This window comes from Protopterus annectens, chromosome 6.part1 (assembly GCF_019279795.1).
Source record: "Protopterus annectens isolate FY-2018-M chromosome 6.part1, PAN1.0, whole genome shotgun sequence".
NCBI lineage: Eukaryota > Metazoa > Chordata > Ceratodontiformes > Protopteridae > Protopterus > Protopterus annectens.
The window spans coordinates 261,049,430-261,067,144 of NC_056738.1; the positions used below are offsets into that span (position 1 = coordinate 261,049,430).

General features: G+C 34.0%; 1 protein-coding gene across 1 annotated transcript in view; it reads right to left on the bottom strand.

Annotated features, from left to right (window-relative positions):
• The window catches only part of NAALADL1 (N-acetylated alpha-linked acidic dipeptidase like 1), a 712,563-nt gene that overhangs the window by 694,215 nt on the left and 633 nt on the right, over positions 1-17,715 (bottom strand). The gene's annotated exons all lie outside the window — the stretch shown is intronic.

Here is a 17,715-nt window from a genome sequence, read left to right on the forward strand (position 1 = left end):
TTTATTTACTTATTTATTTCTTTATTGACATTTGTTGACCGGGAAAGTTCGACTGGGTCAAGAACACATTTCCAGCAGAGGCCTGGGGACAAAAGCTCCAATAACAAAAATATTCAGTACAAGAACTAATATCTAACAGATATTAATATAGTGTGATCCTGTTACTAAAGATAAAAATATATTGTAGATACAAAATATATATCAAAGTATCTTACAGATAGGAGTTTACATTTTATACAGTGCGAGGCATATTATATATAATTTTTTTTTTGTTCTTTTTTTGTGAGAATAGGAATAGAGTGAGAGTTAGAAATTAGAGGTTGGGAGGGACATAGCAGAGTGAATATTTTTATAGGAATAATAGAAGCAGAGATCTAAACTCAGAGCATAAAAGTGAAGACAGTGGTAGCTAAAGGAAAGTTAGGGCAATCAGGGATTAAGGAGTTAAGTATCAGAATATTTTGTGGAGGAATTATGTTCCTAGTATGGGTGGAGAAAGAAATTCCAGGAGATTGTTTGGAATTTACCCTACATACTCTATAATATTTTGAGTTTGAGCGTGTGTATCATTGTAACCTTGTTGTCTGGGGTTGCATGGATTTCTGATGCGTATCATGAGCCAAGGTTCCGGTGCATAATCTGCATCTCCCACTAGATGTTCTTGTGAAAAGTCACACCAAGAAAACCTTAGATACAGGTTACTGGTGTGTCATGTGTAGCAGTTGTGGAAACTGCCACTGTTGCTTGCACACACATTATAGATTATCCCTTGGGCATTACAGATCACCTGAGAATGGAAAGAGTGATATCCATTGTTGTTGATGTCCCTTCTTCTCTGTTCAGTGGGGGGGACTTTTATTTTGATGTGTGTGTAGTATATGCCCCCCCCCCAGAACCTCATGGAAATGTGCTATGGCATAAAAATGTTGCATGGTGGCATCTCTTTCCTCTGGAGTACATGGAAACCAGATATGTTCCCTTATATGTTGCAGCATTGCAGTGGGAAATTGGTATAATATTCATGAGACTGAGGCTTGTGATAACTCTAATATATCCTCTGAGTGTCTCTGGACCATGTCTGTAGCTAGTATACATTATGTTAAACTTACTTTGGCTTCCACTGGAATTGCTTCTCCATGATTTAACCCAGATCTCAGGTGAGAGTAGCAAATGTTGACTATTTGCTCTACAGTACCCATGTCCATCCTGTAGTGCTCTATTATTTATATACCCCTGTTTTGCAGCTGGCTGTTACATGCAGAGCCGTTTAATGATTATAAAAGAGCAAGCTTGTCACTACTCATTGCACACACTAGCTTAGCGCAAAGTGTAAGCATTCATGAGTCCTGGCCAGTATGTCTGCAAATTAAAGCCATCGGTGGTTAATGAAGATATGAAATCTAACTAACTACTTTATGAATTTTAAAAGTCCAGTACTATTCACCTTCGACTTATGTAACAACTAGCTGCATTTTAATATGCATGTCAAACAGAAATGAGTAGTCTACCATTTTCCCCGCAGAGTACATTTTTCAATATGAATTTTATAGATAAAGTGGTAAAATATTCAGGGCTGATAAAGGATGTGTCATTGTGATTTTAAACAAAACACTAAAATGTTTGAATAGTTAAATAATATACGAGAAGATCAAGAAGTAGCCATAAACAATGTACTGAAAGTTTCCAGATGTATTGATTCCTGTATTAATGAGATGCTGTCAGGGTTAATTGATACTCATTAATTATTGATAATTGATACTCATTAATTATTTTAGACTGGAGAATCCTAGAGTTTTATTTTCAGCTTCAGGCGTAATGGCAGGGTGATGACAATGAAAAGATGTTAATCAGCAGATATGTATAACATTAAAAGTGTAGTCAGTGATAACTAGAGAATTTTCAAAGGCTTCCACACAATTCTCAAGACAATAGGAGAAGCCCCCTAGTTTTATATATAAAAAGGAAATAGTTGAAAATTACTTTTAGAAAGACCCCTCAAGTTTGCAATAGTCAGAAAAGGAATGGTGATGTGGTTCCTGTAACTGACATATTAATGCAGGGGTTGACACTTTACAAAACAAGAAGACTTTTTTAATATTGCATATTTTTTTTTCTCTTGCACAGTAAAACAAGTACGTTATGCATTATGTGCAGAACAAACAATGCTTTTTATGTGGGATGAACAAGGAAGTTACAGAAGTGTATCTATGAGCATATTCAACGTAAACTTGAAAATAATGTGCTGCTCAATACTTTACAAAATGTGTGGCAGTTGAATTTAAAGTTTTCAGTGTTACAGGAAGTCAAATCTAAAAAATGGGAAAGTAGACACCCATGATCTACTCAATTGGATAAAATATATTTAACAAATCAGACTGAATCTATCCCCTCACCCCAGGTTTGAAAGAAGTTTTTTTTTAAAGAAGATCTTAAATACATTAACACCTAAGTGGTGTGGAATGTCACACCTCTAACAGCCTACACACATCTTGCATTCCAGAGCATTTTCTGGAACATAAACTTAAAAATGATAAGATAAAGAAAAGTAAATATTTTGTGAACAATAAAAGCCATTAAAACTGTACAAATTGCAATGTTATCAGTAAGAAGTATTTTTTTGCAGAGACAATAGTAAGTGAATTCATAGTATTGATAGAACATTTTTGTTAACTAGACATAAGGTTCCAGATGACAACAGTAAATTCCTGCATGATTGCATGCTTATTGAAATACTTACAGAAATATGAAAACATATGCTTAATTATATAATTAGCAGAACAAATAACACTGAATATTTCTCAACATGTGCAATTTCCAGTACAGTGCAAACTTGAAAGACAGTTTTCTTCAACAATATCTAAAGTTTCACTTGATATCATGCAACAGTTTGTAAGTCACTTTTTTTGAAATATTAAGTACATATGGAAACATTGTTTATTGTTATAATGGCTAACAAACAACTAGCAATATATCGTATATAATGCAATATAAAAGGGCATTGACAATTATTTTTTTTATCTGCCACCATGGCATATCACACCATACCCCTCAGTAGCATTTTAGAGCTCTCAGTTATGAAAATATGAACATAAATTTCATAAATATGAAAATATGAATAGTAAGTGATGAACAGTGATTCATTTTTCTACTGCAATATATCCAAGGTTAACAATCTTAGTGTCATTTTGTTAAAAAATTCTTGCATTTTCAAGTAATGTCTATTATTAGCTGGTAAGTCACTTAGTAAATTAAGTTAGACCCAAAAAAGTTCTGGATGCCTTAAGGAGCTATGAGTGTGAACTGAAAGTATACAAAAGTGCGCTATAGGCTTGATTGAGTTAAAATATTAATATGGGTTCCTATTAGAATGACAAAAACGCATTTTGTCGAATGCATTTTGGTCGACACATAAAGAACAGGCAAAACAGTGAAGCAACTGTTCTGCAAATTCTTTCCCTGGGAAAGAAGTCGCTTGACCGCTTCATTTCTTTACCATGTTCTGCACTGTAGTGTGGTCTCTTGTCTGGTATAGCTCCCGAGCGTGAATGTGCAACAGTTACTGACCTTAGGGTTAGGGTGTAGGTTAAGGTAAGTGCATATGTATAAAAGTGTTTACTGTTTTTTTTTTTTTTTTTTGCATTAGATGTATGGTTGAGTTACATGTGTATGTGTTTTCAGCTGTTTACTTTGGTTTTGGGGGGGTAGAAATAGGGTTAAGGTATGTGTCTATGTGTTTGGAACTGTTTACGTAAATGTGCAAGAGTTACTGACCTTAGGTTTAGGGTGCAGGTTGAGGTAAGGGCATATGTTTTAAAATGTTTCCTTTTTTTCTGTTAAATGTATGGGTTATGTGCATATGTGTATTCAGTTGTTTACTGTTTTTTGCGGGGGTACATTTAGGGTTAGGGTACGTGTGTATGTGTTTGGAAGTGTTTAATTTTTTTTTATTTTTTATTTTTATTGGTTGGAACAGCGATTTCTTTCCCTAGGAAAGAAATCACTCTTCTGTAGTTTCGACATTTTCAGCTTTTGCTGAAAATATATCAAAACATCGTTTGCTGTTTTCAGCGTTCGATGTTTCAATATAGACCCTATTAATATATGGTGATGACATCATAATGATGTGACTAGTCCTAAGACCTTTTCATCATTTTCAAGTAAACCAGTGGTTGTAAAAGTTCACAGTCTTGAAATGTCCAGGGTGAAACTACTAATTCAAATTTTACTAGGTTGTAAATAAAATTGCTTTTATGGTTATTTTTGTGGTCTTCCAAAGGCTATTGTTGCTAAGTATAATTTAAATTATCTTAGATTGACATAAAACTTCAAAGCAGATGTTAAGATTGAGTTAAGGGCACTGCAAGTAGGGAGCTGAAGTTTCCTAGAGACTGCTATGCCTGATATTACATAGTTTCTACTACTTTTGACTTGGATCAAGGTCTTTAGAAGACATTAGGTTCATCTAGGTAGTGATATGCTGGTCTTTTACCTTCTTTGAATTTATTTATTTATTTTGTTAAGGGGAAGTGGATAAAGGTATCCCACCATGGGCAAGTATCAAGAATATGATATTGGCATCAGGAGCATAGAAAATCATTGTAATCACTGATGGCATGATACTGTACTTCAAAAGTGAACACAGTTAATAAATGGCATTAGTAACCCAAGGAAATGACTGCATTTTAGTCATCATATATGACAACTACATGTTGACATATGTTATCTTCAAGAATGTCTTTTAAAAATGACTGCGATTACTGGCTTAAAAAGAAAAAGAGCAGGACATGAATTGTGTTAAATTGTCATCATATAAGAAAGACAAAGAGATTGCTATATTAATAAAATCTTAATAATAAAATAAAAGTACTTAACGTGATATGGGGGTCCCCTTTAGAATGTCAAATTTTCATAACACTGGCAGTCATAACAGTGAATCCAATGGATTGAAAAAGCACATCAAAGTGGTGAAACACTGACACTGAAAAGATCAAACTTTGCATGTGAGTGATTGTGCAAGAACACAATACAGCTGGGTTTGGAGTTTTGCAATTCCCAGCTTTTATAGTTGTTTTCATTTTTGGCATTGTGACACTTCAAAGTTGTGCCTTTACAATCTTCTGGGTTTTCTGTTATGAACATTGAAGTTATGAACATTTGACTCTCTAACAGGGATCTGATTAGGGCATGGAAGTTAGAATTCAAATTTTGCAAGGACTTTGGAATCACAAAAAGTTCTTGACTGGTTGTCTTTATATCCACTTTATAAGCTATAATACCTTTTTCCAACATTCCAAACTGTTCATAAACTTCTTTTAGGAGAACTTAATGCAATAATAGATCATAAAGTAGATACATTTAATGTGCAGGTATCATCACTATACAAGACATATACTAATCAACTAATACTGTTTATAAAGTATAATAGTTTATATGACCTTTGGGAAAATCAAATAAAAAAGAACAGAAATGCATACGTCAACCTTAAAACTAAAAGTTTCTCCAGAAATGACTTTGGTTTGGGTTCAAATAATCTGATTAATTGCCAGCCTGATACAGGGGTCTAGAAGAATCCATTCAGATTATTTGATAGTAATGTTTCAATGGGCTAATGAAAGTTTGTTACCCCAAATTGCATCACAAAGGACAGGTATTTTCAGAATCCTGAATTTAAATGGCAAGTGTTTGCAGATATACTGCATTACTGCCAAATGAATTAAGATCAATTAACTTCATACTAAGTAATGTGGGCAGCCTTCAAGATCTATTTACTATCAGAGATGAACAAATGGACTGCTTTAGGTAAATGAAAAAATAAAGCACAAGTCAGGGTTTTAGAATTTTCAACTTGCATATCTAGAAATTCTTTTAGAGATGAATTGTTTAAAAAATGTTATCAGAAAATGTATTGATTAAGAAAGAGTTTATAGCACATATATGCCAATATATGTAAACAGCAGATGTCTAAATAGTGTTGCAATTTTATGGCAGATGCTTCTGGGCAGGTACCAATGAAAAAAAAGATTCAAAATAAAAAACATACAAAAAAAAAAGAAAATTTGTTACAAAGTTAATTCATGACAACATCATCATATTACTATCCTTTTATTAAGATGATAATCAAGTATTTTGGAGAATTATACAATCAAGATTGCTGTTAGCAAGTGCATTTAGCAGAATGCTTGCAAAATGTTAATTCAAAGAATTCTTCTCTTAGATTTACTGACTTTGGCTAACAAGGCATTAAGGCAATTTCTAGTCTTAAAACAAAGAAAATTCCTAGTGCTGAATTTTGGGATGCCTTTCAAGATATGATGACTTCTGATATATGAATAATTATTTGTTATTATAACATTCTAAATTAAGTTCTAGTACCATACCAGAATTTGACAAAAATTAGACTCTAACGTACATATCTATTTAAACTATCAACTTTTAATAATTACCAGCTAATATCTTTACTTAATGCAGACTAAAAAAAAATAACTTTCAGTGTGGTCAACAGTCAACTGCAATGGGTCATTCATTCTTTCTTCTCTCTACATCAGTTTGGATGTGACACACACAGGCACATTTTACATATTAACCCTTAATTTCAAACAATAATTACCCAAGTTTTATAATCTCCGATAAAAACATTTTTATTGTAAAAACACAACAAGCCTTTGATATGATTAATAGAAATCTTTTTTTTTTCTTCATTGTAGAAAAAATACTTATACTGAGTCAAGTGATAGATAAAACTTGCGCATTATTTAGGGACACCAAATTCTTTATTTTTTATTAACTGTCAGGATTTTATACAACTTGTCCATTATTTAAAGACACAAAATTCTTTATTTTTATTAATTGAAAGAATTTTATCCATTATAGGCAAAGCAACATAGTCAGACAAGGCTGTCTGCTGTCACCTAGCCTTTTATATTGACTCTGAAATTATTGTTGAACTTAAGTTATAGAAAATACAAATATTGAATGTGTATACCCCAAGAGTTTTAATTATACTCAAAGGTATTGTTCATATGTAATAACCTAAACATATGCAGATATTCTTATATTAACTGTCTCAGAGGTGCAGCAACGCACAATAGCATCTCTAAAATTGAACATGAATTCTAATATATATTAGTTTATATGGTGAAGAGAACAAAATCAAAAATCTGTCTGCTAGGTAATAATACATTTATTTAATATCCAATACAATCTAACATAACATTCAACACCTGGGACTAGGGTACACAGTAGACTCATTTTCATATCTTGAGATAATTTCAAAATAAATATTTCACTACTTTTGAGACAAGATATACATAATGGGGAGCTATCACTTCTTAGCTGGTAAAGTTAACATCATTAAAATGCTGTTTTATTTATGATGCACTATTACATCACAAACTATCTTATTATACTGAATTTTAGGTATATCCATAACTTGCCTATAGAAACACTTTTTATAAAGAGGAGGAACTCCTTACATCCTACGTTCATATCTCAAACAGGAGAGAATCAATTTTAAATTAAATTTGCTTGACCCAGAATTGTTTATGATAGCATATATGCTGGAAAATATACAATAATGTAATATTTTCATGCAGTGTAGAAGCAAAGACTTGATCTTTCACTTAAATCTGATTAATATTGCTGGCCATCTCTTTGGTGGTAAAGTTAATCCAATCAATAAATAAGAATCAAACAGAAATTTAACATACACATTGTATATCTCTTACCTTAAAATAAATAATTATTTAAATTTTAGCCATGTTTTTCCATTGGTTAATATTTTGCAGAATGTTAAAATGAATGACTATGTACTTAGGTATATTACAATTACTTAGGACATAATGGTAATATGCCAGCTGTCCATTTATGAAAACAAATATTAATTTTCAAACCATGCTAGCCTGGCCAGCTCTATGCCACATGAAAAGTTACCCAGTCAGAAAGGAATTAGTGTGTGTGTGTGTGTGTGTGTGTGTGTGTGTGTGTGTGTGTGTGTGTGTGCACCTCCCAAGGGTGGAGCTGACAAGACTGCCATGAAGGTACAGGAGTTAGGGAACATTCTTTGGTATATAGTGTGATACTGTACAAGTGTCCTTGATTTCCTCACCAGCAATTTACTGGGGTCAGGTTGAGCCTAGGGGTGGCTAAGGAAAGCCCATCTGACATGGTGAATGAGAGAAGAGAGGAATTCAATGTAGATAATGGTCAACTGGAGGGAAAGAAAAAAGAATGTAAATGGATTATATAGAATAAATTATTAAAGACAATATGAAATACTGAAATATTTAGCAGCAAAAACATGACGTGCTAAAAATTGTTACAAAATCAGTTAAAGTTGTAAAAACACTGCAGCTTTTTTCATAAGAACATAGTATTATATATCAACACACAACAAACTAAACTGACTAACGAACCATACGACTGCAGTTCTGACTACTATTATATAAAAAGAGATGCTCTGCAGGAGAAACAATATTGTTGCAAAACTGAATTTAAATTACGTGAGATACATTGATAAAAATCCTCTTGGCATAATTAAATATTATATATTATGTAATATGTTGCTACTGGAAATATGTTTTTAATTTTGATTGTGCTCTGAGAGGCCACCCATAAAAAAAAAAACTTTTTCCAGACAAATTTTTATCCATCACTTCAAACTTAAACTTTTGCTAAAATGTCAAGTTTAATATAAATATAAGTATAATGAGTTGTGTGGGGGGCACTACTACCATAGTAATGCATACAAATTATTATTGATACACCTTATGTTGGCATTATCTCTATTATCATTCACAATTGTTTTCTTAAGTCTAAATTACATTCCCAACAGTCAGAGTAATATAGATGGCAACAAATGCTATCGCTATAATAAGTTACATGTTTTGCTAAGAGCATGAAAACTACATATCGTCCACCTGAACTGATGTAAAATATGACAAATAAAATCAGAAAATAAACACTGAACCAAAGCTGGAAGTATTAAGTATTTTTATTAAGCCCTTTTACTCACACTATTATACTGGGCTTCTTCAGAATAAAAATTATTACAATTTAATTTCCTTTTTAAAAAGACTAAACAGAACATATGATAAGAATTAACAGAATACAGAGTCATGATAAAAGGAGTCATTCAATGATAAACTATTGTGAAATTTATAAAAATGCAAGCCCTTAAGGACAATATTTAAATTTACACATTGTTCAAGATATAAATTATCACATACCAAAGACTGATATTTCTTCAGATTCTTTTCAAATTGTGCTAAATCACATTTAATATATTTTTTACAGTTTTAATACATTTTTCATAGTTTTATGCATTTTAAAGTATTAGTGTATGTCATGTGATCATATCATGTGACTATTATAATGTGGTCTGTTTGGTCTTTTTTAAAAGTGATTTACATTCCAATGTATCTTATTCATAAGCAGTTCCCTGTAATAGTGCAAACAAAAGTGTTAACTAAAACTCTGGATGAGCAGAACATAACATGCTTAATTATATATGCTGACTCCATTCTAGTCAATGGCCTGTTTAGTAAACAGTGCAGGTAATACCCAAGACATATTTTTGATCACAGAATATATTGTAGTATTTGCCTGAGTTTTGTTTTTTTTATAAAAGGTTCCATGCAGAAAACTGTTCTGCATTAAGCTACACTTAAAAATAAACTAGAAAAAATATGATAACAGCAAATAATCACACACAAATATGCTCATTAAACAGTCATTACATATATGCTATGTACATGAAATAGAAAATGATTGAAGGCACATCAAACCAGAATGACAGTTTTAACCACTGTAGTGTCTTAACTGTACATATATGAACAAATGCATGATTATGATGAAAGTTAATAATATACATTATGAAAGGGTTTAAAGTTGCTTGTTGACTAGTTATGCACTTCACATCTGGCTGCCATTCACATACCAGAATGGCATCAAGGTGTATTACAGCTTTTAAAGCTGTTAAAACGATTTCCCACACAGTTCTGTGGTGACATCAGTGTGTGTGTGTGTGTGTGTGTGTGTGTGTGTGTGTGTGTGTGTGTGTGTGTGTGTGTGTGTGCGTGTGTGTGTGTGTGAGTGTATATATATATATGTGTGTGTGTGTGTGTGTGTGTGTGTGTGTGTGTGTGTGTGTGTGTGTGTGTGTGTATGTGTGTATGTGTGTGTGTGTGTATGTGTGTATGTGTGCGTTTACACTAATTCAACTTATATCATCGAGGTTCATGTATAAGAATCTTAATATATCATCCTTGTTACAGTTATGCTTTTATACATGAAGCTTGCTAAAACAAGTTTATTTTTCTTTTGATTTTGGAGCATAATTAGTGTGCTCCATTTATTGCATGGTTATTATCTTCTGAAGGATAAGTAGAAGCAATACATTTAAATAAACTAAAATATTGCCTTTTGTAGTTCAATGATATTGGCTTTATTTTCTCCTATGATAGTACAGACATTTTGCCTTACAGTGTTACTCTATGGCAGAGGAACACATATATATGTATGTGTGTGTGTGTGTGTGTGTGTGTGTGTGTGTGTATATATATATATATATATATATATATATATATATATATATATATATATATATATATACTTCAATAAATGTCCTTTTAATAGTTTGTGGGTTTGTGGTTAACAAGCACAGGATTACTGAGAAAATGCTGAAAACAGTAGCTTAATATTAGTAGTAACATGGTGAGGGTGTATTCAGGTAATGTTGCTATAAATGAAAAGCTTTCAGGTAAATGGCTACAGTAAGAAGGCTACTAAAGTCAAGGTGTTATTCACTTTATGATTTAAAAAAGAAATTACCTAACAAACATGTTCCTTCCTTTGTCACATGGTTACTGAAGACAATCTGTCTTCGTACTGACTATCACTGCCCTATGAGTATCACCCATTCTTATCTACTGGTTCTATTTTGAAGAAACATTTCTATCTGTTAGGACTGATTTACCTCTGCACAAAATGTCCCTGTTTTGTAGGTATGTCTCTATTTTCAGGGTTGATTTACCCTTTCACAAAAGTATTTGAAGCTCCCTCATCACATGCCATTTATGAAGCTGTCCAGTACACATAAAAACAGCTAAATGACCAATGATCCTCATTTTCAGTTTTAAAAAGTTCATGTTTGCTTGCTTAATCCCAGGATAAACTATATCCCTAAGTGTGAACAAGTACCTATTCATACCTTATACTTCCCTACTCTCTTTTCTTCACTCGCTTCCTTACTTATCCCTAAGTGTGAACAAGTACCTATTCATACCTTATACTTCCCTACTCTCTTTTCTTCACTCGCTTCCTTACTTCTATCAATTTCCATCCTATGGCTTTCTGTCTAAATATAGCATAAACCTGCTTTTCCTCAGACTTCATATTGTAATTCCTGTTTGTGTATACTAACTTATCTTTATTTTTTTATAAACTGGCTAAAAATTCTCCACATATTAAATCATTGTTATATAGCTTGCATCTATGCTTAACCAATGTTTTCCTATTATGTCTAATTTGGTATAATTATTTAAACTGTAGACGTTTTTGTATTATTCTTGAAGATTGCAAAATTATCATTCTTAAAATGTTTTGTAATACTTTGGAACTTTTCTCCTCAGGCGTCTGCTGAAAATTGGCTCCTACACAGTCAGATTTTTCCAGTAATCAAATGTTAATAAATACATAACAAGTGTTTCTCACAGTTCCAGGTCTGTCACATATTCAGTATGAAAAGATTTTAAACTAATATCTATGATAAATAATACCAAATCATGCTAAATTTTCAAAATAACGTTTTACACTTACAAAGTAACACCTTTTAGCCATCCTTTGAGCTTCCTAGTTGAAGTTTATACTAAGCAGTTAGTAAGTGTTCCACATTTTGCTCATTTGTTTCACATTGTGAGAGGAAGTAATGGATGAGAGCTATGTAATACTTCCATACTAGTGTAAGCAATAATATAATGGAAGGAAACAAACATGCTGCATCTCAATTCTTCTGAGGCAAAAATAAATGACATTGAGTTTTGCAATACAGTTCCTGAAAGAATATACACTTACACTGTGATACTGCGCTGATATTTTTCACAATTTATGTAACTCTCTGTTTTTTAAATGTGTGAGTAGTATCTCACAATTCCTACTGGAAGTGGAAAAAGTTGTATGCGATTTGGTATTCAAATGTTATGCTAATCAGATGCCCAGATTTATTGCTGGATATTACTACTTTTCAAGGGCCTTTGTCCCTATTTTCAGTTTCTGCCCCTTATTCCTCTAAATCATGCAATTAAAAGTCATGTGAGATTTGATTTACTATCATAATGTCGGACCAGACTTGGTCGAACGCTGCTTACATCGACCCACGTCCGCAAAAGTTGACATTGCCAAATCCCTACATTGCCGAATTATGTCTTGAATGCGACCACGGAACGGGCTTTAGCATGGGTCAAGATAGGGGTGAGATTTGTAATTTGGCAATGTCGGGTTTGACATTGTCACCATTCGACCACCAGCCTTTCATTGAAGTGGATTCATTTGAATCCACTTCAGCATAATGATAGTAAACCGTGAGATGTATCTACCCCCACTTGACATCCCTCCTCTGTTTGTTACCCATTGTTCCCTTCTTTAATTTTTTTTTTTTTTTTTTTTGCAGGGGGGATAGTTAGGGTTACCTGCCTATATCATGTCACTATGGAAATTCAGAAACACTGTGATATCTCTAAATAACTGCTTTGTCCATGTCATAGCAGTTATAATATGTCTAATGTGCTAGCAGGCTGAACAAAGGTTGGAGTCTTGACCCAGCCATCATGTGCTTAACATGTAGCCTAAATACTAGAGTACAGCAGTGAAAAAGCATTGCTTCCCTGCCTTTCAACGAGAAGAGGTTGAGGGACATGCCTGCATCATCATACATTAATGCATCCCTGGTGAAGATCAGAAGCCCTAATGTGAGCCATCACAAACAAAGAGTAGAACTTCCTGAGGACCACCATCACCAATGGAAGTGATTGATATCCACACTCTACATTATGTGAAAACCCACTCCTGAAGCACTTATTAAAGTATGTAGGGATTAGGATATAAAGTCCAAAATACCACAATGGTCACTCATGTGAGAGGTGGACGGTGATCTGCAGTAACTGGCCAAATGGCTGGCAGGCTCAAAGGTCAAAAATAGGCAAAAAAGTTTAATGTACTGCTTTTATTACTCCCATCTATATAACTATAAGCTCACTACTCCATTTACAGTACCTTTTGTGGCTATATCTTCCCTTCGCTTTACACCAGAAGGGACCACCGGAACACACTTCTTGTTCTCTTGAACAAACATCCTGCTCTTCTCAAAGCACCACAGTCTGTTGTGCCTACATCCTGAACTAAAGAAATCTCAGCATTTAAAGACAACATCCAGTTAGTTATGATAAAATGTTTAGACTCATTTCCTATGTTCTCTGCATTAAGCAAGAACAAACACCATCCCGAATCTCCAAACTTCACATATTAGGGTAGTTCTGTAATGAATGCTGATTCCCTTTCACTTATATTTATCCAGTCATTGACCTGTAGATCCTTTACATTCTAGTTTCAAATTCTCAATTTTCTATAATTTTCTTTCTGTTGCATGTTAATACTGCAGTCTGCAATGACTGACATCTGTGTAGCAAGTCACATTTTCTTCTCCTGTTGACATCATCCAGAAACCACTTTCCTCTTTTCTTAGTTGCCATTTCGGTGTCCTCATGTACTTCTTTTTTTATACACTGTCTTAACAATCGCTCATTAGCTTCAGCCCTTTGGTCTGTACATTGTGCTTACTGTATCCCAGTTTCTTGTTTACCCATCACCACATTTATGCAAAAAGGATGGCCATTAATGTTTTTAAGATGAAAAAAGCATACACTTTTTGGTACCAGTATTTACAAATAACACATTGTCTGATAGCCCCAGTTTTCAGCTTGATAGTGTAGGTTTTCAGTATTTATATCTAGTTAGGCATGAGTTTGTCTGGTTATTTAAGCAATAACCCACGCCTGGGTGTGGGTAATGCTGGATTTACCCATGGTTGGTGTGGTTTGGTCACAAGGGCAAAGCCCGAGAGGCCAAACAAAGACAACCGTGGGTAAATCCAGCATTACCCACACCCAGAAGTGGGTTATTGCTATTATACAATGACATCATTTAAGAAAAAAAAATACTTACTTTTCTTAAATAATGGCATTGTATAATGCCTCCTTGCTGCCCTTCTGCAGCTGTCCAGTATTCTGCGGCAGGTCTGATGTACTGCGCATGCGTATGGTTACGCAGTACATCAGAACTGTGTGTGGAAGCAATGGAGAAAGGAAGATCTCTGTTGCTTTGAAAAATGTGTCTCGCTATGTTAAAAGAGTCTAACATAGCGAGACAGCTTTATAAAAAGCAACAGAGATCTTCCTTTCTCCGTTGCTTTTTTAAAGCTGTCTCGCTATGTTGAACAGCAACTGTGCTTATAATATGGTCTTCCAAGGGTTCATACCAAAGAGAGTGAGGTAGTTCATTCACAAAATGATTCAGAGGGGTCTAAAGGAGTATAGCTGCCTGATACCAGTATGCTAAGTCTGTCATCTGACTACTACATCAGGAAGAACCTTTTAAGTAGTTAATACAAATTGGTAAGGGGGCATATCCAAGCAAAGGATAGTTTATCCATTATCATCATCAACCCCCTTTTTCTACATTGGGTTTGGGTGTCACATCATCTGTCATCACCTCTCTCAATTCAATGCCACCCTGCTACCTTCTTCAACAGTCATGCCTATCTGTAACAGCTTAGATCTCACACAATCCATTCATCACTTTGTAATTTGATGTTTATGCAATATATTGGAAAAAAGCAGCCAGGTGTTATGGTACACACAGAGAAGAGGTCTTATTCTATCACATTTATAGTCAATTGTAGTTAGTCTGCTTGTCAGGGGCTGTTTCAGTGAAAAGTTATGGATAATTCTTCTTACTGATTGAATGTACATAAAGGTCTGTAATTTATTAAGAGTGCTGATGAGACTGTGGAAAAATGTTGGCAACTTTATATCATACCATATATAATAATAATGTGCTTTATTATAACTCCTTATGGTCAATGAATGTTAAAATGAATAAAAGAACATTCTAAGTATAGCTTGAATGATTGTGAAATTGTTCAGATTTTTTGCAATATTCTTAATGTACAGAACTTTGATTTTCACTTTTTGGCCCCTTCTATTCAGATGTTCTTTGCTATATAATGTGACAACTAAAATGTAGTCTGAAATACAATGTTTGAATCAGCCAATAACTCATGTAATGCTTACATAAGAGGCAGAAACAATACTGTGTCTGTTCTCAAGTTTATACCGACCTCCTGGGTCTTTCTTTCTTTAATAAACAACCCCAAAGAAAATGAGTATCTCTCATGGGGAGAGGCAATATGGAAGTATATGGTTAGAAATTTTCAGGATGTCTCTAAGGCAGTGCATATTGCAGATTTCAAAACTGTAAAACACTTTGTGTTCCTACACTTTTTATGTAACAAGTAATATGTCAAGGCAGGTAAAACACTATGTTCTAAAATGATTATGATTAGGTCTCTGCATTCATAACTCACTGTTACGATCTCTCAACATGTTGGCTATGATCTGAGACCCAACCACAGGCATCTATATGAAGCACTTTTCACAGCTGTCTCATGCTAGACCATACACAGCATTCATCACAGAATAGCACCAGTGAATTGTAACAGGTTTAGAAGTTGCAAAACATTTGTGATGACAAATAAAAATGAAGGCTGAAGTGTTTAACAGTTTTTTGCCCCCCCCCCCCAACTAATTGCAGCTGATGGTTGCCCATACCCTCAGTTAGCCTTTTCACTCCCATCATCAAACTTAATATCGGGGAGAGTACTGGGTGAATCCCATCGTGACTCAGCAGGTGGGCCTGCCCTCTTCATGGAGAGAATGACTTTGCAGTCTACTAATTGTGAAACTAACAAATTCCCTTCCCCTTTCCTTATCTACCTGGCCAGGAGTCTAGTAATCTGCTGCTGGGAGTCTGCAGGTAGGCTATGGTTTCCAGAAAGAAATCAGCCTTACGGTGTACAACTTACAACATATACAACTGCCAACCATACCCTTCAACTGTCCAAATTTTCACAGAATGTCTACATTTTTGCCTCATGTTTTTGGTCTGTTCCTCTTAAAATGTTTAGTTTTCTGGCAAATCATTTTGGAGTGAAATCAGAAAATAAAAGCAGTCATTTGAATTTCAGACTTCATACCCATCAGATAATTCCTGCTAAATCAAAACTTTTGATTCTATCAACTCTCTGTTTATAAGAGCAATATTTAAATAATGCCCCTATTTTTGTGCCTTTGTCCTCCCCATTATTTATGGCTTTGTCCAGATTTCTTGTGCTGAGATGTTGAGACATATGCTGTATCCCCTCCCCCTTTAAATGCAGCAAGAGCTGAGATCCAGGTATCAGATATACTTGGCAGGGAAAGGGATTTTTTTAGTATGCAGGGATAGGGAATCCCTAATTGGACAGATCAAGTGTGATATCATGAGCACCACCTCCCCAGAAGCCGGATCAATCATTCCTTCACAAGCCACCATCATAATGGCAGCCTGCCGGCAATGAAAAAATACAGCACATTATGTACCAAAGTATGTTCTAACTAGCAGGAAAGAACTCCCAGTCCCTCCTGCAGAGATGGGTGATCTGATGAATGCTGCTCACTACAACTCTTCTTTCCCCAGTTCTTTCAGGTTCCAGCACCCCACCAGTTAATCTAACTCTGGTCAGATGGGTCTTAATCAGGGTTTTATCCCTCTAGTCCAAGAGCAAGGGGTTTAAAATAGCTTTTAAATGTGTTAGTCCATCAGAGAAATACATAGTACTGTCCAGTGTCTGTGTGGCAGTGCAAAGTGTGTTACAGCTCTAACTTGTATTATATTAGGACAGATAAAGCTCCATATACTACAAAAAATTGTGTTTAAATCATCAGTTGTAACTATTTGTTAATGTTTTATTGAAATGGGTTAAAGAAATTTACCTGTCAAGGTGTTCCTTGAACCCAGTTATCAAGCATATTAGCAAACTGAGTTTGAAGGGTAACCTGGTTATAATCCTCTATAGTAGCCCAGAAAACAAGCTTTTGAACCAAATTAATTAACTAAATAACTTCCTACCTAAATAAATAAATGCATAAATACATACATGCAGATATATATATATATATATATATATATATATATATATATATATATATATATATATATATATATATATATATATATATAAAATTAACCGCACTCAAAAAAAATTGAACGAAGAGAAGAAATTTTAACTAAGAAATGAACTTCGTGACAATAACAGCATTCAAAAAATAGTAAATCACACCAACAACTCTTGTAGTACTTTAACGCTTTCGTCTTATTTATTATCAAGACTTCTTCAGAAAGACATGTTTCATAACTATGAGCAATCATTTTCACTTCCTTTAACTACATTAGTTCTAGCAGGCCATTTAAATTAACAACAGTTCCTGTTGTTAATTTAAATGGCCTGCTAGAACTAGTGTATTTAAAGGAAGTGAAAATGGTTGCTCATAGTTATGAAACATGTCTTTCTGAAGAAGTCTTGATAATATATAAGACGAAAGCGCTAAAGTACTACAAGAGTTGTTG